General features: G+C 42.1%; 2 pseudogenes; both read left to right on the top strand.

Moving 5' to 3' along the window:
* Positions 1–1773: 1773 nt before the first annotated feature.
* On the top strand, positions 1774–2790 carry LOC128659198 (gastrula zinc finger protein xLCGF3.1-like; annotated as a pseudogene).
* A 4810-nt stretch (positions 2791–7600) lies between these two features.
* On the top strand, positions 7601–16675 carry LOC128659197 (oocyte zinc finger protein XlCOF6-like; annotated as a pseudogene).
* The last annotated feature ends 6731 nt before the right edge of the window (positions 16676–23406 follow it).

Genomic DNA, 23406 nt, shown 5'->3' with positions numbered 1-23406 from the left:
TGAAAGATCCAACAGTTCCTGCATGTGCTCCATTCTTTCTGCAGACATGCTGCATTTTCTGCAATGGCATCTCAGATCACAGCATCTTCTGCCTTGGGGTACTGCAGTATGCAATTTAACTTATATTTAAACAAATTATATTTAATATTTCTTTCAGGAGAAAATATTGTTTCAAATAAATTATAAAAACAAAGATTATAATATATTTGTAAAGTTGTGATATGGCCCCACTTAAATAGATTGTCTACCGTTATGTTGTATAGATCTGGGATGATTCATATTTAAGGTGCAACTGTAACACCCACAGAGCTAATTGTACTAAATGCTTGTGCTGAATGAATAGCACATATGTAATAACTTAAACAGCTGATCTGTATCGCATGAATTGTTATGTGTGCCTTTAATTATACCATACGTACAGTTAATCAGAACCATTACTTATTATTATCTGTCTAAACCATTTAATATACTTTTTACAGACACTGCCAGAGTACTGAGAGATATCAGTTATTGATGTAACTGGAGTGAATAAGGGAATCTTCTTCCTGAGCACAGACATTGGAGCCTGTTATCAGCATGAACTCATATGTGTTAGGTGAGTAAAATAGATATTATGCTGACTTTAATTACTGGGAATATAGAATAGATCACTCATTAAACAAATATAAACTATTATTTTTATATCTGCATCTTTTAAGAACATTTAAGAGCAACATCCATTGGGCTGAGGAGTAGGGTAAAAAATACTACTCCCCCCTCTGTTCTTTTAGACAGATCATGTCTAACAACTGCCTAACCTCACCCCCTGAACTGGTTCATTACTCAGAACATGGTCAACTCCACCTTAATCTGCCCTGACCTCGCTCATGGAACACCCACAACTCCCCCAGTGTTCCACACCCCAGAACAACCACTGATTTATGTGCTTAACAATTTTACAGTGAGTATTATGAAACTAATAAAGTTTTTGGCTGTTTATATAAATAGAACAACCACAGCTGAAAGCGAAAGATTATCATAAGGTCACTGCTTCTTACCCTCTCAAAACATCTCACACTGATTATTAGTCATTATGTTCTCACCCAACTGGATGAGCATATGCTGGTCAGGGCTGTATGTGCATTTGCTTGTGCAATGTTAAATGAGGGTGGTGGATGCCACCTCCCCTTGCCCAGAATACAGATGTACTTGTTCCCTGGCTGAGAACATTCTCCACATGCACCTTGTTTAATTGGGCCATATAAATTGTTTTCATCAGTAATCAGTAATTTAGGTACTATGGTGTAGTAATGTTTACATTCTATGTCATGCTTTTTAATTTGTGATTTACAGGTAAATAAATGTAAAAATACAAAACAGGAGACATTGGAGTATAAAAAAATGTTTTTTATTGAGATGGATTATATTATAAAGAATAAACATTCTTATTTTTCTTCCTTTTCTTTTTATGTAGACAAACACGTCAATAGTTCATATCCATCCTTCACTACAGGAAGCATCAGAATGATACCGCAAACTCCAATAGTCTTAGACACTAATGACTATTCACAAACATTGGGGAAATCACAGCAGATATTTATAGAAGATGGTGACTTGGCAGGAACTGGGAAGCAATCATTATGTACAGAGAGTAATTTAGTCATCAAACAAGAGGACAACATTTATGCCTTATCTAGTGAAATTATTATCCCAGAGGATAAACCACACAAATTTACTGAGTTATCAAAACATATTAAAGAAGGGAAAAGTCTACAGTCTAGCCAAATGATTCATACAAAGGAGAAACCTTTCCAATGTACAGAATGTGAGAAAAGCTTTAGATGGAAGTCTCATCTACTAGAACACTTCAAAATTCACACAGGTGAGAAACCACACACATGTTCTGAGTGCAGCAAATGTTTTACACAAATGGATTGTCTGAAAACTCCTAAAAAGATTCACACAGGAGAAAATCTTTTAACATGTACAGAGTGCGGAAAAAGTTTTACACAAAAGAGTAGTCTGATAAATCATGAAAGGATTCACACAGGGGAAAAGCCTTTCACATGTACAGAGTGTGGAAAAAGTTTTACACAGAAAGGTCATCTGAAAATTCATGAAAGGGGTCACACAGGAGAAAAGCCTTTCACATGTACAGAGTGTGGAAAATGTTTTACACTAAAGACTAATCTTAAAACTCATGAAAGGAGTCACACAGGAGAAAAGCCTTTCACATGTACAGAGTGTGGAAAAAGTTTTACAGAAATGAGTAGTCTGAAATATCATGAAATGATTCACACAGGGGAAAAGCCTTTCACATGTACAGAGTGTGGAAAAGGTTTTACACAAAAGAGTGATCTGGAAACTCATGAAAGGATTCACACAGGAGAAAAGCCTTACATTTGTACAGAGTGTGGAAAAGGTTTTACACGAAAGACTTATCTGAAAAAGCATGAAAGGATTCACACAGGGGAAAAGCCTTTCAAATGTACAGAGTGTGGAAAAGGTTTTACACAGAAAGGTCATCTGAAAATTCATTAAAGGAGTCACACAGGAGAAAAGCCTTTCACATGTACAGAGTGTGGAAAATGTTTTACACTAAAGACTAATCTTAAAACTCATGAAAGGAGTCACACAGGAGAAAAGCCTTTCACATGTAAAGAGTGTGGAAAATGTTTTACACTAAAGACTAATCTTAAAACTCATGAAAGGAGTCACACAGGAGAAAAGCCTTTCATATGTACAGAGTGTGGAAAAAGTTTTACAGAAATGAGTAGTCTGAAATATCATGAAATGATTCACACAGGGGAAAAGAGGACAAACTCTCTAAATAGAATCATCAAAAAGGATCCTATTGTAAATAATACTTTCTAATCCCAGTTATAAAAGCCCCAGATTGGAAGTGCTCTCTTGCTGTCCTCTGTTCCTCTATATATGTGCACCTCAGTTTCTGTCATATGGATATGATAGAATACAAACACCACACAGGAAGATACAGATCTGCCCTCATACCGACCAGTTTACACAACCATTCACCACCAAAGCACCCCAGTGTTGTTTATTAATACGCCAGTGTTAGGATTTGTACGTTTTATTTACATCGGGAATAAAATAATTATATTTACAGAATAAAGGAGTCTTTATATGAATAAAGTGTTAGAGAATTATATAAACAAGAATATCAGTCTCAAATGCTTGACATCTGGGAGATATATTCAATGTGCACATCATGTGGATAAACCTTTGCTTAGCATTGTACATGTTATATACCAGAGGAATTACTGAGGGGAAACTTATTTTATTTAATGAGACACAATATCAGTAACCGGTACATACATCATCATAATCAGTTTAATTTAAATGGCTACTATAACCTACATGTATACTGGGTATGTAATATGTATGTCATGTTCTGTAACTTGATATTATATCTCTTAGATGTTTTCATGTTAGTTAGAAGCCACAAGAACTGATAATGGCACATACTGTATATATAAAGGGAACATTATATGTCTGATAATTCCTTTGTATCAAGAGCACAAGTGTTAGGTATATTTATACCATTGTGTGCATATATCATATTATGCAGCTTTTTACTATATAACAATGTACAATGTTTTTTCATGCAATAAAAAGTGATTGTTATCCAGACCAATATTTCTTTCTAATGACACGGTGAGTCCACTGATCATCAAAATTACTATTGGGAATATCACTCCTGGCCTGCAGGAGGAGGCAAAGAGCACTACAGCCAAAGCTGTTAAATACCCTCCCCTTACCCATAGCCCCCAGTCACTTTCTTTGCTTGTAGTTGCATGGAGGTGGTAAAGTTAGGTATTTGATTCTTCAATCAAGAGTTTTTATTTTTTTAAAGCAGAGCAAGTTTGCTTTGTTTTTTCTTTGGGGGTTTAGCTGTAGTCCACTTCAGTCTCTTCATAGAGCAGTGGTGGTTTTTTAAGCTGTTGGGAACTTGGGGGGTATAATCCCCTCTGCCCCTCCCAGGACGTGAATGCTGCCCTTTTTGGTAAAAGACTATGTAGGTTTACTTAGTTTTTTTTTATTTTTTTGTCCACAGGTCCTTGTTAGGAAGGAATCCTTTCAGGCCTAGTGAGCTGCCTTGCTGCAGGGCAGTCTGTTATGCCAGGGTACTTGTGAAGATTATTAAATAATATATAGTATTTATATATATAGTTGTTAAGACCACAGGATTAATTATATATGAGACTAGTTGCATCAGTTTTATTTACTATAGATTGCAGCCCTCTCTGCCAGATGGTCTTGGCTGAATAAAACAACTACCACTTATTTTAGTTACATAGGATGCATCACAGACCTTTGTCCTATTTCATCAAAGGAAATTGCTTTCAAAGTAATCTTAGAAAGGTCACTTCAAAAGAAACACTATCTGGAAATGTGTAATAAAATTTCCTATCAGATCACTAGACTTCCTTATAAGAAGAAGGGAGCCTAGCTGATACAAGTGACAAGTTTTGTGGGAAAGTGACCATTCACACTTCAATGCAAATTGATGCCTGCAGTGTCAGATAAACATGTGCTGAACCAAACAAAAACACATGTTTGTATTGTACTTTTCAAATTCATCTTTAAAATACAGCCTGTATAATTTTAAATACTGTATACAAATATGTACCTGAAAACCTAAGAAGCAGTGACTAATAGTAACATATCAGATAAATATTTTGCTGAGCTGATAAATACTGCAATTAGATGTATAAATGTTTAATATTTTTAACAACATTATTTATGTCAATTCAGACCTGCATCTGGTGTTTCAGGCACTCAAAATGTATTAGAAATATGAAACCACGTATGTCTACTGACCTCAAGGTATGTATGAGATATTAAGATCATGGCTGAGAAAGTAAGTGAATCCATGATGAAGATATTATAATCCTTTTAAATTGTTTCATATAAAATATGATTTTTAAACACATTTTGTATGTATTATAAGTATATTATACTTTAACGTTTGGTCTTGTAATGATCAGAAAAATAAATGACACTGTGCGGACCATAAATGAAACATATGATTTATTAATACGAGAGATTATAATATGTTGGATATAAACAATATAAGGAGATATTTGGATTGTAGAAATGATTAATGTTGAGACTGTATTAGCAGTTTTCTGCTGCCCCCTAGGGGATTAGAAATGGTATGAGAGCCAAATAAATTGTTTATTAAAACACATGCAAATCCACATAGCCAATTAAATGTTTCGAATCTAGGGGCAGACCAGGGAAAAGCTCCGTTAAGGGTCAATTGAATTCAAATCACCAATGATTAAGATTATATAAGCTCAATGCAAGAGGAGAGAGAAAAGGCTGGCTGACATCTGCTGAACTCTGGTGACTGAATAACTGCTGCCAAATTGGAACACGGTCATTGTTAAGCAAATTAGGCTACTTTTCTTATCCACATTGTAAATACCCTTATTTTCATATGAGGTGAAACTAGGAAGATTGGAATAATAAATTGGCTCATGTTGGTAATGTATGATGTCTATAATTTGATATTTTAAAGCAAATACATTCATTATTGCTACAATCAAATTGCAGTTATTAGATTTAAAAGGGGATTTTTTATTTTAGCTTGCATTCATAGTCCTGTTTGTTTTAAAAATAATCTTTTGTTTGCCAAGTAATTTATCTTTGCAAATATATATCTATATTTTAGAATTTGTCTTACTTATAGATAATTAAGAATTTATTTCAGCTTAGATAAATTGGCATATAAACTGACTGTTTGCAGTAAGAATATATATTATTTCTGGTGTTTTAATTAGAGTTGTATAAAATCATTTGTGGGCTAAATAGCTTAGTATAGTTGTCTGGAAGTTAGTGACCCATACTGTGATATTTCATAGTGGTATTTAAATTTGGGAGACTATTGTGAATAAGGTAATTTTTATGATCTTTGCATAGCATATTATAATAGTTCAAACGTGTATAGTTTGATTCATCTCTGGTTTTCTATAAATATAATTCAATGTGTCTATAAATTTTAACTAATATAAAGAACTTAGGAATTTACATTAATTTTATTATTTTGTATATGCATTTTATTGGGGGTTTGTTTTAAAGAATCATTATTAAAAATATTGTTTTATAACCCTGCCATATACTGACAGTTTGGAGGTAAATGCTATTTTTATTTTTCTGCTAGCACAGGAAAGAATTTGGCACTTATGGGGTTAATCCTGCTTGTGTGCAGGTTCTTTATTTTGGCAGTTCTTATTGTATGTGGGCCACTGTGTGAGGATTGTTTATTATTTAGGCTCATGTTTTGGTGCTTTATTGCATAGTTTTTCATTGCATATGAGGTGAGGCATTCATTTTTATTTTTTGAGTGCTGTGGTTTCTGGGGAGCATATCTCACTCTCTCTGTTCCTCCCTGCGGTTGTTTATGATTTAGTGTAATGCCGACCGGGAGGTGGTGTGGCACGCCCATGATGGGCGGCGCTTTCTTTGGTGCGAGTTTTTTGCACGTTATCCCTTCAGTGCTACGGAGCTGTGGTGGTGTGAACAGCTTGTCTGTTGCGGTCTGCTGGATTCAGATTGTAGTCTGGATTTTGCATCTTGTTCCAGTTGGAGGAGGTCAGGTAAGCACCTTAGCAAAAGTTTGTTGAGGTGTAGAGGTGTTTTGCAGGGGTCCTGGTTTCATTGCCTGTATTTTAGATAAAGGGATACAGCGTTTTTGTTTTTTCTTTTATTTGCTAACATTACTTAAAGAGACAGTAACTTTTTTTTTCCCAGTCAAATTTAATTTGTGTGTATAATGGACCAAGAGGACTTGCAAGCTGTGACCTGTAATTTATGCTTAGATACTAATGTAGAGCCTCCTATCCCTTTCTGTCTCTCATGTATAGAGAGGGCTGTTCAGTATAGGGATAGGCTTTTTGATCCTGAGCCTTCATTTTCCAGGGAGACTGTGGTTCAGGAGCCTCCTGTTCAAGCTGTAACACAGCTTTCTCCCCAATCATCCCAATCTCAATCCTCTTCACATGCAGTGCCCTGCGTTTCATCTCAAGTTGTTTTTTCTTTGCAGGATATGGCTACTCCTATATCCTCTGCTGTAACTGAGGCTTTGTCTGCTTTTCCTGAGGATAAACCACACACATTTACTGAGTTATCAAAACATATTAAGGAAGGGAAAAGTCTACAGTCTAACCAAATTATTCATACAAAGGAGAAACCTTTCCAATGTACAGAATGTGAGAAAAGCTTTAGATGGAAGTCTCATCTACTAGAACACTTCAAAATTCACACAGGTGAGAAACCACACACATGTACTGTGTGCAGCGAATATTTTACACAAATGGATTGTCTGAAAATTCCTAAAAAGATTCACACAAGAGAAAATCCTTTCACATGTACAGAGTGCGAAAAACGTTTTACACAAAAGAGTAGTCTGAGAAATCATGAAAGAATTCACACAGGGGAAAATCCTTTCACATGTACAGAGTGTGGAAAAAGTTTTATACAAAAGAGTCATCTGAAAAGTCATGAATGGAGTCACACAGGGGAAAAACCTTTCACATGTACAGAATGTGGGAAATGTTTTACAGAAAAGAGTAGTCTGAAAACTCATGAAAGGATTCACACAGGAGAAAAGCCTTTCACATGTACAGAGTATGGAAAATGTTTTACAGAAAAGAGTGATCTGGAAAGGCATGAAAGGAGTCACACAGGGGAAAAGCCTTTCACATGCACAGAGTGTGGGAAATGTTTTACAGAAAAGAGTAGTCTGAAAACTCATGAAAGGATTCACACAGGAGAATGAGAGTGGAGGGCCCTCTAGTGGGCCTGTAACAACATTAAGGGATTATCAACTTGAAGTCTGGAGAGTGCTAGGGTGTTTTTGTTACAATGTTGCAGGAGAGGAGCGGTGTTTTGTGCTTACCTTTATAGGGTCCTGCAGCAGTGTATCCGGCCTCTTTCTGGTTCCAGACTTCGAGGAGAAAGTTTTCTTGTGATCTGTGCTTGAGTGATGGAGAGATCTAGAAGGAAGTCGGTGCTTCCTAAGCGATTTAGGGAGGTGGTGGAGGTTGCAGCTAGGAAGAAGGGACCTGCAATGCATAGAGAGGATGATATGTCAGATGATGCGGTACCCCCTACACCCCAAAAAACACCACCTAGCAGGAGCTTTAATAAAGGGAAGGGCCCCAAGAGAGGTGGGGGTGGTGGGCCTAGCCCTTATAAACAGGCCCAATCCAGTGGGGGTCAAAATGTGGATGAAGGCCCCAGTACAAGGTGTAGCACACCTGCCCCAGGGTTGCCCCAGGTTTGTTCATCTCCCAGGGGGAGGCATGTGGCCAGGGGGGATCATGGGGGCCTAGAAGGGAGGCCTACAGGCCCAGTAGTGGTAGTGGGGCCGGATAGGGAGAGGGGCCTGACGTCTGAGGCAGGGCCTGCTTCTGATTATAGGCCCGGGGAGCAGATGGGGTCAGATGGGGCGCTAGGCCTAGCGCCTACGATGTTACCGGTTCTCCCGCCGGCTGCCATGGCGGCGGTTCTGGCCCTGGCCCAATCCTTGGCGTCAGTGGTGGTACGATCTGGCCAGGGCCGGGCAGGAGCTGTTTCTGTGGCTGCCGGGGGGAGTGGTGAGGCCTGCGGTGAGGCGATTGCGGAGTGCGCAGCAGGCCCTCCCTCCATAGATGGCAGCTCTTGCGATAGTTCCACCTCACGTGCTTCCAGTGAGGATCGCGGCCGCCATCTTGGAGGGAGGGATGAAGGAGCCAGGGATGGACCTCCCGACCGGAGCAGCCCAGGTAACTTGGGGAGGCTCCGGTTCGCGGGGAGGGCTCCGAAGGCCACAGGGAGGGTCCGGGAGGCTTCAGGGCTCTTTCCTGGGGTGTCGGGTGCAGCGCAAGCGGAGGATGATGCGGGTAGGCCCAGAGCAAGCGCGCATGCGCAGAGGGCAGTAGGTGCGCATGTTGTGAGGGCTGAGGCAGAGGATGGTGCAGGTAGGCCTGGAACAAGCGCGCATGCACTGAGGGCAGTAGGTGCGCATGTGGAGAGGGCTGAGGCAGCGGATGGAGCGGGTAGGCCCGGAACCAGCGCGCTTGCGCAGAGGGAGCTAAGGGTGCATATGGAAAGGAGGAATGTACTGCCGGCTGTGAATGGGGGAATGCAGCAGCAGGGGAGTTTAGCTGGGGAGCATGTGGGGAGGACACGTGCTAGGAACACAGACCAAATTGCGGGAAGTGTGCATGGAGCTGTGTATGGTGCTCCTATGAATGCCCAGAACTTGGGAAATAGGGCTGGAATGCATGTTAATCAAGGAGTGTGTATGGAGGAAATGATTAAAAGGGCATTGCATGCGGCAATGCGGGATGCGGGTATGATGGCTTCACCTGGGTTCAGTGAGAACGCCCAGGGGGGTCCTGGTCAGGAGGCAATCATTTCTAGGGCAGTGGCGAACGCGCTGGGCATGAATGCAGGGGGGTTGCAGAGTGGGGCTCAGGCGGGGGCTTCCATCGGGGTCCCTCCTGTGAACCAGATGTCTCCCCAAGTTGGTTTGTCTCCCCAGGTTACAGCGGCAGCAGAGACAGTGGCGGCTGCGAGATCACTCAATGCGCTGGTGGTGGTGGGGCCCAGCAGGGAACAGCAGAGGGAGGCTGATCCCGTCCAGATGACAACGGCGGACGCTGGCAGACCGGCTGGGGGTGAGTCTTTTGTTCTAAACACTACACACGCTGACACGGACACTTCCTCTAGCGGGACAGGTTCAGATAGCGGGGAGGACCTAGGACTAGTGGGAAAAGGGCAGCGTAGGATGTTTAGATGGATCAAAAAGATGGCAGCGAATCAGGCAAAGGGGAGGTCTGGGGGTCCAGGGCAGGCAGAGGGGATAGCTGGGCCATCAGGCACAGGCCCAAATATGCCCTTGGAGACACCAGTTCCACGCAAAGTTGCGGCGCAGGGAGACACATATCCCTGCCTGGTGCACTCCCTTTACGGTCATCTTAAGGCAAAAGTTATTAAAAAGATTCAGGAGGGCCGATACGTAAATATTTTTGAGCTCTCGCTGGATGCGTTCAGGGCCAAGGAGCGGGCAATGGACGGATCTGGTCCTAAACGGGTGCATAGGCCAGAGACCTATGAAGAATGGTTGAAATGCTTCAGGGTCCTGGTGTCCTGCTATGTGGATAGGTGGCCCTTACAGGGGCACAACTTGTTTAAATACCAGGACACCATTGAGGACATACATGTCAGGTTTAAAGAAGGTGCATGGCGTGAGTACGACATGGTCTTCCGTAGAAAAATGGTTGGCAACCCCCTGCTACATTTTGGGACACAGGACATGCATCTGTGGTCCAAATTGGGCTTGGAGGGGGCATCCCCCCTCCCCTCCCCTGCGCAACAGGTGCAGGGGCGGATTGGGCAGAAGCAGGGGAGAAGGGGCAGTGAGTGCTGGAAATTCCAGGACAAATTGTGTGACAGAGGGAGCAACTGTTCCTTTCGGCACATCTGCAAATACTGCTGAGGGCCCCACCCAGGAGCGCAATGCGGAAAAAGGAAGGACCAGGGACAAGCCAGGCCGGCCATTAAGCTGGGAGCTGGAGTTAAGGGCCCCAACACCGCTTAACCTGTCAGCCATGATGCCATGGCTGGCGGATTACCCGGATCAGGAGTCAGCGGAGCTGCTCCGGGACGGGTTGGGTGGGGGCTTTCTGATACCAGTATGGGGTATGGTGCTGGGGTCTGGGGTTCATAGGAACCTGAAGACGGCCTATGAGTTCCCACAGGTGGTTAGGGACAAATTGGCTAAGGAGGTTGCGATGGGCCGGGTGTCCGGTCCCTTCGCAGTTATGCCTATAGCGGACCTTGTGGTCTCCCCCCTGGGGGTCGTTCCTAAGAATGAGGCAGGAAAGTTCAGATTGATTCATCACCTGTCCTTCCCTAAGGGTTCATCAGTGAACGACGCGATTGATCCGGAACTTAGCACATTGCACTATCAATCGTTTGATGAGGCGCTGGCGTTGGTGCGGATGAAGGGCCCCGGAGCTTTCATGGCGAAGCTGGACATTGAGTCAGCTTTCAGATTATTGCCACTACACCCCTCAGCCTTTAGGCTTATGGGGATGAAGTTCGAGGGGGCATTCTATGTGGGCAGGTTCTTGCCCATGGGGTGTTTGCTGTCATGCTCGCTGTTTGAGTGTTTCAGCTCATTCCTGCATTGGGTGGTGCAGGTGGCGTCTGGGGGTGGGTTTGTGGCCCACTACCTGGATGATTTTCTGTTGGTAGGGAAAGCACGAAGCACGGAGTGTGCGCGGCTCATGTGTGTAATGAGGGACATAACAGACAGGTTCGGAGTCCCCCTGGCTGCTGACAAGACGGAGGGCCCGTGCACGTGCCTTACTTTCTTGGGTATAGAGATTGATACGGTCAGGGCCCTATGCAGATTGCCGGACGATAAGGTGGAGCGTATGCAACATATGGTGCGGCTAGTGCAGGGGCAGGAGAGAGTGGCGAGAAGGGATGTTCAATCCCTGTTGGGTTTGCTGAATTTTGCAGGAAGGGCAATTCCAATGGGAAGGGTCTTTAACAGGCGCCTTGAAGGGCAACTGAAAGGGCCAATTGGCAGTGGCAAATGGGTCAGAATCTCGCAGGAGGTGCGGGAGGATCTGGGAGTGTGGGACACATTTTTGGCACACTTCAACAGGGTTTGCCAGTGGAGGCACCCGACGGTTTCTAATCAGGTGTTACACCTGTTCACTGATGCGGCAGGCGGTTTCGGGTATGGAGCATACCTGGATGGTGAATGGAGTGCGGGGCCATGGCCTCACGAATGGGTGGAGGCGGGCTGGGTCAAGAATTTGACTTTGCTGGAGCTCTTCCCCATTGTGGCTGCGGTGGAAATTTGGGGAAGGAGACTGGCTAATAGATCAGTGGTGTTTTGGTCGGACAATCTGAGTGTGGTGTACGCCATTAATAGATTGTCCGCATCCTCCCCAGGGGTAGTGTGCTACTTGAGACACCTGGTGTTGCGCTGCTTGGAGCTCAACATCACGTCCACGGCCAAACACGCCCCGGGGGTGCATAACATCATCGCTGATGCACTCTCTCGATTCAACTGGGAGCAGTTTAGGAAGGCAGCGCCCAGGGCCGCGAAGGAGGGTCTAACATGCCCGTCTTTTCTTTGGCAGCTGTTCCAGGTTGGGAGGGGATCCTCCCCCTAATCAGAGCGTCGTTGGCACCAAAGACTTGGTCTACATACGTCAGTCACTGGAGCAAATGGGTGGCGTTCTGCCAACAGATGGGAGTACGGGTGGAAGACACGTCCAGGGTGCAGGTACTGGAATGGTTGGCTCATATGAGGATAGGAGGGGCTAGCAAAATGGGTGCAGCAAGCAAACTAGCAGCATTAGCGTTCTTTAATAAGGCGTTGGGCTATGTTGACCATTCCAGGTCATTTTTGGTCCGACAGGTGCTGAAAGGTTGGGGCAGGGTTTCCCCCCATCCGAAGGATCGGAGGGAGCCTATAACGTCAGGGCGGTTACCGGAAATCGCGAGACAATTGCAATCGGTTTGTAAGTCGGACTATGAAAAGCTCCTTTACGGGTAGGGGAGTTGGTGTCCTCCTCCAAACGTAAGGGAACGGGGGGCATCCTTGCCGAGCATGTGCGTTGCTCGGGCGAGGGGCTGCTCCTGTTTGTGCCTTGATCCAAGATGGATCAGGAAGGAAAGGGAGCGTGGCTACCGCTGGCGAGGCATACATTTGTAGAGTGCTGCCCGGTGCGATGCGTAGAGGAATTTCAAAGAGTGAGACCTCAAAGTAGCAGGCCGTTTTTAGTGCATGAGGACGGTAGCGCCTTGTCACTTTTACAGTTTCGCAGGATACTCGCGAAAACGGCAGAGATGGCGGGGCTGGATCCAAAAAAGATTGCCCCACACTCTTTCCAGATTGGGGCAGCTACCAGCGCGGCGGCGGCTGGGACATCGGCTGCAGAAATTAAAAGGTTGGGTAGATGGAAGTCAACCCAATACAAAAGATATATTAGACCCACTTAGTAAAGGGGGTGGATGGAAGTCAACCCAATACAAAAGATATATTAGACCCACTTAGTAAAGGGGGGCTGGGGCACACATCCATCAGGGGTTGGGTGCCAGGGCATTACTAGTGTGGGTAAAGGGGTCTGTGGGACTTGATTGAAAGGGGCATGACGGGTAATGTGGTTTGATCTATTTTGCCAGGTGTAAGAGGTGGCAATCCCCCTCCGGTTCGGGTATGGATTGTCGGACATTCCTACATCCATTGGGCGTTCATCAGGGCGCTGCCGTCAACGGAAGGACAGCAACTTGGATTCGCAATGTCCAGGGTGAACTTCCGATGGTTAGGGCGCAGGGGCCTTACGTGGGCAGATCTGCCGGCCTTATTGCAGGAGGCGCACAAGAGGTGGGGGCAGCCTAATGTGATAGTGCTGCACCTCGGGGGAAATGACTTGGGGTCTCTCCCCGCATTGGATTTGATAAAACGCATGATTGCAGACTTGAAGTGGGTGCACACATGGCTTACAAATGTTAAGTTGGGCTGGTCTAATGTGGTCGCACAACTACATTGGAGGTGTATTGTGACCCAGAAGGCCGCGTACAATGTACGCAAAAAGGTTAACCGGTAGATGGGAAGGACGGTCACGGCCTTAGGGGGCTTTGTGGTCAGACACGAGCTCCTAACGGCTGACAGGAAGGATCTGTTCCGCCCTGATGGTGTCCACCTGACAGATGTTGGTTTGGATATCTTCTTAAAAGACATCAGGAGTGCTCTATTGTTAGTTATTTAAAAAAAAAAAAAAGTGTTATAATTGGTTAATAATGCTATGTATTATAGTTGCCTGTTGGCTTATTGGTTTGGCGGCAAGAGTACGCCTGGCTCTTGTGGCGGGTGGTCAAGGCCCTGGGGAGCGGGCACAGAAGGAGAAGAGTGACGGTCAAGAAAGGGGAGGGGTTACGCCCGCCTAGGCGCCGGCTTGGGGGGTCCCCTCCCTTGCGAGTACAGGCTGAAAATCTCTTATTTCCACAGCTCTCTTTTTGTGCCATTGGGCGTGAACAGGCGGGTGTCACGCTGCAAACACCGAAAGGGGCCTTGACCAGCTGCTGATAGGGGTTAGGTTAGGGTGAGATGCCGCCAACGGATTGTTTAACAAACTTGTTGCCAAGTTTGGAAGTTAATTTATTTGAGTGCCTGCGATGGTATTAAATATCATCGCAGGCGCAAGTTAATCGTTTATGTTAAATAAACGTGACCGTGACTGGTCTTTTTTTCTCTCCCAACTATGTATCTAGTCTATTTATTTCTTATAAAGTATAAGGTTATAAAGCAAGTCGTAAGATGGAATAGGGGGTTAAGACCTTATGAGAGTGGAGGGCCCTCTAGTGGGCCTGTAACAACATTAAGGGATTACCAACTTGAAGTCTGGAGAATGCTAGGGTGTTTTTGTTACAATGTTGCAGGAGAGGAGGCAGTGTTTTGTGCTTACCTTTATAGGGTCCTGCAGCAGTGTATCCGGCCTCTTTCTGGTTCCAGACTTCGAGGAGAAAGTTTTCCCCGCCCACCCAGCCCCTGGGATGAAGAAGTGAGTGGCGGCAACGAAGCGGCAGCATGAGGGTGAGTGAACCCGGCCAGGGTAGGTTTAATTGAGCTAGCCTTTTGTAAGCCCGGGTTGTTAAGATAGCCACCCACCCACATCAGGAGGGTTGTACGATTCGCTTGATGGGGGGGTGCCCTACTGGGTTGGGTGGAGATGCCCTAGCTGGCGGGTGGTCAAGGCCCTGGGGAGCGGGCACAGAAGGAGAAGAGTGATGGTCAAGAAAGGGGAGGGGTTACGCCCACCTAGGCGCCAGGTTGGGGGGTCCCCTCCCTTGCGAGTACAGGCTGAAAATCTCTTATTTCCACTGCTCTCTTTTTGTGCCATTGGGCGTGAACAGCCGGGTGTCACACTGCAAACACCGAAAGGGGCCTTGACCAGCTGCTGATAGGGGTTAGGTTAGGGTGAGATGCCGCCAACGGATTGTTTAACGAACTTGTTGCCAAGTTTGGAAGTTAATTTATTTGAGTGCCTGCGATGGTATTAAATATCATCGCAGGCGCAAGTTAATCGTTTATGTTAAATAAACGTGACCGTGACTGGTCTTTTTTTTTCTCCCAACTATGTGTCTAGTCTGTTTATTTCTTATAAAGTATAAGGTTATAAAGCAAGTCGTAAGATGGAATAGGGGGTTAAGACCTTATGAGAGTGGAGGGCCCTCTAGTGGGCCTGTAACAACATTAAGGGATTACCAACTTGAAGTCTGGAGAATGCTAGGGTGTTTTTGTTACAATGTTGCAGGAGAGGAGGCAGTGTTTTGTGCTTACCTTTATAGGGTCCTGCAGCAGTGTATCCGGCCTCTTTCTGGTTCCAGACTTCGAGGAGAAAGTTTTCCCCGCCCACCCAGCCCCTGGATGAAGAAGTGAGTGGCGGCAACGATGCGGCAGCATGAGGGTGAGTGAACCCGGCCAGGGTAGGTTTAATTGAGCTAGCCTTTTGTAAGCCCGGGTTGTTAAGATAGCCACCCACCCACATCAGGAGGGTTGTACGATTCACTTGATGGGGGGGTGCCCTACTGGGTTGGGTGGAGATGCCCTAGCTGGCGGGTGGTCAAGGCCCTGGGGAGCGGGCACAGAAGGAGAAGAGTGGTGGTCAAGAAAGGGGAGGGGTTACGCCCACCTAGGCGCCGGCTTGGGGGGTCCCCTCCCTTGCGAGTACAGGCTGAAAATCTCTTATTTCCACAGCTCTCTTTTTGTGCCATTGGGCGTGAACAGCCGGGTGTCACGCTGCAAACACCGAAAGGGGCCTTGACCAGCTGCTGATAGGGGTTAGGTTAGGGTGAGATGCCGCCAACGGATTGTTTAATGAACTTGTTGCCAAGTTTGGAAGTTAATTTATTTGAGTGCCTGCGATGGTATTAAATATCATTGCAGGCGCAAGTTAATCGTTTATGTTAAATAAACGTGACCGTGACTGGTCTTTGTTTTTCTCCCAACTATGTGTCTAGTCTGTTTATTTCTTATAAAGTATAAGGTTATAAAGCAAGTCGTAAGATGGAATAGGGGGTTAAGACCTTAAAGCCTTTCACATGTGCAGAGTGTGGAAAATGTTTTACAGAAAAGAGTAGTCTGAAAACTCATAAAAGGATTCACATAGGAGAAAAGCCTTTCACATGTACAGAGAATGGAAAAAGTTTTACACAAAAGAGTTATCTGGAAAGGCATGAAAGGAGTCACACAGGGGAAAAGCCTTTCATATGTACAGAGTGTGGAAAAAGTTTTACACAAATGGATCATCTGAAAACTCATGAAAGGATTCACACAGTAGAAAAGTCTTTCACATATACAGAGTGTGGAAAATGTTTTACAGAAAAGAGTAGTCTGATAAATCATGAAAGGATTCACACAGGAGAAAATCCTTTAACATGTACAGAGTGCGGAAAAAGTTTTACACAAAAGAGTAGTCTGATAAATCATGAAAGGATTCACACAGGGGAAAAGCCTTTCACATGTACAGAGTGTGGAAAAAGAGTTACACAAAAGAGTGATCTGAAAAGTCATGAAAGAATTCACACAGTAGAAAAGCCTTTCACATGTACAGAGTGTGGGAAATTTTTTACACAAATGAGTAGTCTGAAATATCATGAAAGGAGTCACACAGGGGAAAAGCCTTTCACATGTACAGAGTGTGGAAAAAGTTTTACAGAAAAGAGTAGTCTGAAAACTCATGAAATGATTCACACAGGAGGAAAGCTTTTCACATGTACAGAGTGTGGAAAAAGTTTTACACAGGGGAAAAGCCTTTCACATGTACAGAGTGTGGAAAAAGTTTTACACATAAGAGTAGTCTGAAAACTCATGAAAGGATTCACAAGGGAAGAAACCTTTCACATGTTTAGAAAGTGAAAAAAATGTTTTTTATTGAAATCAGGTAACACCAAATATTTACATACAAATAAACTTTATATACACAAAGAGGACAAACTCTCTAAATAGAATCATCAAAAAGGATCCTATTGTAAATAATACTTTCTAATCCCAGTTATAAAAGCCCCAGATTGGAAGTGCTCTCTTGCTGTCCTCTGTTCCTCTATATATGTGCACCTCAGTTTCTGTCATATGAATGTGATAGAATACAAACACCACACAGGAATATAAAAATATGTCCTCATACTGACCAGTTTACACAACCATTCACCACCAAAGCACCCCAGTGTTGTTTATTAATACGCCAGTGTTAGGATTTGTACGTTTTATTTACATCGGGAATAAAATAATTATATTTACAGAATAAAGGAGTATTTATATGAATAAAGTGTTAGAGAATTATATAAACTAGAATATCAGTCTCAAATGCTTGACATCTGGGAGATATATTCAATGTGCACATCATGTGGATAAACCTTTGCTTAGCATTGTACATGTTATATACCAGAGGAATTACTGAGGGGAAACTTATTTTATTTAATGAGACACAATATCAGTAACTGGTACATACATCATCATAATCAGTTTAATTTAAATGGCTACTATAACCTACATGTATACTGGGTATGTAATATGTGTGCCATGTTCTGTAACTTGATATTATATCTCTTAGATGTTTTCATGTTAGTTAGAAGCCACAAGAACTGATAATGGCACATACTGCATATATATAAAGGGAACATTATATATCTGATAATTCCTTTGTATCAAGAGCACAAGTGTTAGGTATATTTATACCATTATGTGCATATATCATATTATGCAGCTTTTTACTATATAATGATATACAATGTTTTTTCATGCAATAAAAAGTGATTGTTATCCAGACCAATATTTCTTTCTAATGACACGGTGAGTCCACTGATCATCAAAATTACTATTGGGAATATCACTCCTGGCCTGCAGGAGGAGGCAAACAGCACTACAGCCAAAGCTGTTAAATACCCCTCCCCTTGCCCATAGCCCCCAGTCATTCTCTTTGCTTGTAGTTGCATGGAGGTGGTAAAGTTAGGTGTTTGATTCTTCAATCAAGAGTTTTTATTTTTTTAAAGCAGAGCAAGTTTGCTTTGTTTTTTCTTTGGGGGTTTAGCTGTAGTCCACTTCAGTCTCTTCATAGAGCAGTGGTGGTTTTTAAGCTGTTGGGAACTTGGGGGGTATAATCCCCTCTGAGCCTCCCAGGATGTGAATGCTGCCCTTTTTGGTAAAAGACTATGTAGGTTTTCTTAGTCTTTTTTTAATTTTTTGTCCACAGGTCCTTGTTAGGAAGGAATCCTTTCAAGCCTAGTGAGCTGCCTTGCTGCAGGGCAGTCTGTTATGCCAGGGTACTTGTGAAGATTATTAAATAATATATAGTATATATATATAGTTGTTAAGACCACAGGATTAATTATATATGAGACTAGTTGCATCAGTTTTATTTACTATAGATTGCAGCCCTCTCTGCCAGATGGTCTTGGCTGAATAAAACAACTACCACTTATTTTAGTTACATAGGATGCATCACAGACCTTTGTCCTATTTCATCAAAGGAAATTGCTTTCAAAGTAATCTTAGAAAGGTCACTTCAAAAGAAACACTATCTGGAAATGTGTAATACAATTTCCTATCAGATCACTAGACTTCCTTATAAGAAGAAGGGAGCCTAGCTGATACAAGTGACAAGTTTTGTGGGAAAGTGACCATTCACACTTCAATGCAAATTGATGCCTGCAGTGTCAGATAAACACGTGCTGAACCAAACAAAAACACATGTTAGTATTGTACTTTTCAAATTCATCTTTAAAATACAGCCTGTATAATTTTAAATACTGTATACAAATATGTACCTGAAAACCTAAGAAGCAGTGACTAATAGTAACATATCAGATAAATATTTTGCTGAGCTGATAAATACTGCAATTAGATGTATAAATGTTTGATATTTTTAACAACATTATTTATGTCAATTCAGACCTGCATCTGGTGTTTCAGGCACTCAAAATGTATTAGAAATATGAAACCACATATGTCTACTGACCTCAAGGTATGTATGAGATATTAAGATCATGGCTGAGAAAGTAAGTGAATGCATGATGAAGATATTATAATCCTTTTAAATTGTTTCATATAAAATATGATTTTTAAACATATTTTTTATGTATTATAAGTATATTATACTTTAACGTTTGGTCTTGTAATGATCAGAAAAATAAATGACACTGTGCGGACCATAAATGAAACATATGATTTATTAATACGAGAGATTATAATATGTTGGATATAAACAATATAAGGAGATATTTTGGATTGTAGAAATGATTCATGTTGAGACTGTATTAGCAGTTTTCTGCTGCCCCCTAGGGGATTAGAAATGGTATGAGAGCCAAATAAATTGTTTATTAAAACAGATGCAAATCCACATAGCCAATTAAATGTTTTGAATCTAGGGGCAGACCAGGGAAAAGCTCCGTTAAGGGCCAATTGAATTCAAATCACCAATGATTAAGATTATATAAGCTGAATGCAAGAGGAGAGAGAAAAGGCTGGCTGACTTCTGTTGAACTCTGGTGACTGAATAACTGCTGCCAAATTGGAACACGGTCATTGTTAAGCAAATTGGGCTACTTCTCTTATCCACATTACAAATACCCTTATTTTCATATGAGGTGAAACTAGGAAGATTGGAATAATAAATTGGCTCATGTTGGTAATGTATGAATTCTATAATTTGATATTTTAAAGCAAATACATTCATTATTGCTACAATCAAATTGCAGTTATTAGATTTGAAAGGGGGTTTTATATTTTAGCTTGCATTCATAGTCCTGTTTGTTTTAAAAATAATCTTTTATTTGCCAAGTAATTTATCTTTGCAAATATATATCTATATTTTAGAATTTGTCTTAATTATAGATAATTAAGAATTTATTTCAGCTTAGATAAATTGGCATATAAACTGACTGTTTGCAGTAAGAATATATATTATTTCTGGTGTTTTAATTAGAGTTGTATAAAATCATTTGTAGGCTAAATAGCTTAGTATAGTTGTCTGGAAGTTAGTGACCCATACTGTGATATTTCCTGGGGGGCTACTTATCAAGCCGTCTACTTTTCTGGCTTCGCCGGCCCAATACGTCCGCCTAAGCTCGCCTACCTTCGCCGCCGCGGACCTTGAATACGTTCGCCTAAGTTATCAAATAAAGCTGTCAAAAAGCCGCGGGGCGATGAGCAGCGGACTGTGACAGTTATCACTCATCCGATCTCGCTGCCCTTCGGCTTTTTCCCAGCTTTATTGCTAGCCTGTCACTAAGCACTCACACTAAACTACACTGTTCTACCCCCTATACCGGCGCCCCCGGAGGCCCCCGCAACTAAATAAAGTTACTAACCCCTAAACCGCCGCTCCTAGACCCCGCCGCAAGTCTTATAAATGTATTAACCCCTAAACCGCCGCTCCTAGACCCCGCCGCAAGTCTTATAAATGTATTAACCCCTAAACCGCCGCTCCCGGACACCGCTGCCACCTACATTATACCTAGTAACCCCTATCCTGCCCCCCTATACCGTCGCCCTCTATTATAAAATTATTAACCCCTATCCTGCTGATCCCGCACCTCTCCGCAACTAAATAAATAGTTTAACCCCTAAACCGCCGCTCCATGAACCCGCCGCAACCTATAATAAATTTATTAACCCCTATCCTGCCCCCCACTACGCCGCCGCCACTGTAATAAAATGATTAACCCCTAAACCTAAGTCTAACCCTAACCATAACGCCCCCCTAACTTAAATATTAATTAAATAAATCTAAATAAATTAACTCTTATTAACTAAATGAATCCTATTTAAAACTAAATACTTACCTTTAAAATAAACCCTAATATAGCTACAATATAAATAATAATTATATTCTAGCTATCTTAGGATTTATTTTTATTTTACAGGTACCTTTCAATTTATTTTAACCATGTACAATAGCTATTAAATAGTTATTAACTATTTAATAGCTTACCTAGCTAAAATAAAGAGAAATGTACCTGTGAAATAAATCCTAACCTAAGTTACAATTACACCTAACACTACACTATACTTTAATAAATTATTCCTATTTAAAAATAAATACTTACCTGTAAAATAAACCCTAAGATAGCTACAATGTAATTAATAATTATATTATAGCTATCTTAGGATTTATATTTATTTTACAGGTAACTTTGTATTTATTTTAGCTAGTTAGAATAGTTATTAAATAGTTATTAACTATTTAATAACTACCTAGCTAAAAGAAATACAAAATTACCTGTAAAATAAATCCTAACTTAAGTTACAATTAAACCTAATACTACACTATCATTAAATTAACTAAATAAACTACCTACAAAGAACTACAATGAAATACAATTACATAAACTAACTAAAGTACAAAAAATAAAAAAAGCTAAGTTACAAAAAATAAAAAATTAAGTTACAAACATGTTAAAAATATTACAACAATTTTAAGCTACTTACACCTAATCTAAGCCCCCTAATAAAATAACAAACCCCCCCAAAATAAAAAAAATCCCTACCCTATTCTAAATTACATAAATTTCAAAGCTCTTTTACCTTACCAGCCCTTAAAAGGGCCATTTGTGGGGGCATGCCCCAAAAAGTTCAGCTCTTTTGCCTGTAAAATAAAAATACAACCCCCCCCCCAACATTAAAACCCACCACCCACATACCCCTAATCTAACCCAAACCCCCCTTACAAAAACCTAACACTAATCCCCTGAAGATCATCCTACCTTGAGTCGTCTTCACTCAGCCGAGCCACCGATGGAACTGAAGAGGACATCCGGAGCGGAAGAAGTTAATCCTCCAAGCGGCGCTGAAGAAATCTTCCATCCGATGAAGTCATCATCCAGGCGGCGCTGAAGAAGTCTTCGATCCGGCCGATGTCATCTTCAAAGAGGCGCTGAAGAGGTCTTCTATCCGGGCGAAGTCATCTTCCAAGCCGGGTCTTCAATCTTCCTTCCGCCGACGCGGAACCACCTTCTTCACCGACGGACTACGACGAATGACGGCTCCTTTAAGGGACGTCATCCAAGATGGCGTCCCCTCAATTCCGATTGGCTGATAGGATTCTATCAGCCAATCGGAATTAAGGTAGGAAAATCTGATTGGCTGATGGAATCAGCCAATCAGATTCAAGTTCAATCCGATTGGCTGATCCAATCAGCCAATCAGATTGAGCTCGCATTCTATTGGCTGATCGGAACAGCCAATAGAATGCGAGCTCAATCTGATTGGCTGATTCCATCAGCCAATCAGATTTTCCTACCTTAATTCCGATTGGCTGATAGAATCCTATCAGCCAATCGGAATTGAGGGGACGCCATCTTGGATGACGTCCCTTAAAGGAGCCGTCATTCGTCGTAGTCCGTCGGTGAAGAAGGTGGTTCCGCGTCGGCGGAAGGAAGATTGAAGACCCGGCTTGGAAGATGACTTCGCCCGGATAGAAGACCTCTTCAGCGCCTCTTTGAAGATGACATCGGCCGGATCGAAGACTTCTTCAGCGCCGCCTGGATGATGACTTCATCGGATGGAAGATTTCTTCAGCGCCGCTTGGAGGATTAACTTCTTCCGCTCCGGATGTCCTCTTCAGTTCCATCGGTGGCTCGGCTGAGTGAAGACGACTCAAGGTAGGATGATCTTCAGGGGATTAGTGTTAGGTTTTTGTAAGGGGGGTTTGGGTTAGATTAGGGGTATGTGGGTGGTGGGTTTTAATGTTGGGGGGGGGTTGTATTTTTATTTTACAGGCAAAAGAGCTGAACTTTTTGGGGCATGCCCCCACAAATGGCCCTTTTAAGGGCTGGTAAGGTAAAAGAGCTTTGAAATTTATGTAATTTAGAATAGGGTAGGGATTTTTTTTATTTTGGGGGGGTTTGTTATTTTATTAGGGGGCTTAGATTAGGTGTAAGTAGCTTAAAAATTGTTGTAATATTTTTAACATGTTTGTAACTTAATTTTTTATTTTTTGTAACTTAGCTTTTTTTATTTTTTGTACTTTAGTTAGTTTATGTAATTGTATTTCATTGTAGTTCTTTGTAGGTAGTTTATTTAGTTAATTTAATGATAGTGTAGTATTAGGTTTAATTGTAACTTAAGTTAGGATTTATTTTACAGGTAATTTTGTATTTCTTTTAGCTAGGTAGTTATTAAATAGTTAATAACTATTTAATAACTATTCTAACTAGCTAAAATAAATACAAAGTTACCTGTAAAATAAATATAAATCCTAAGATAGCTACAATATAATTATTAATTACATTGTAGCTATCTTAGGGTTTATTTTACAGGTAAGTATTTATTTTTAAATAGGAATAATTTATTAAAGTATAGTGTAGTGTTAGGTGTAATTGTAACTTAGG

This window comes from Bombina bombina, chromosome 5, assembly GCF_027579735.1.
Source record: "Bombina bombina isolate aBomBom1 chromosome 5, aBomBom1.pri, whole genome shotgun sequence".
Taxonomy (NCBI): Eukaryota; Metazoa; Chordata; class Amphibia; order Anura; family Bombinatoridae; genus Bombina; species Bombina bombina.
Note: the sequence above shows the minus strand (reverse complement) of the source record. Positions and strands in the feature narration are given on the sequence as shown.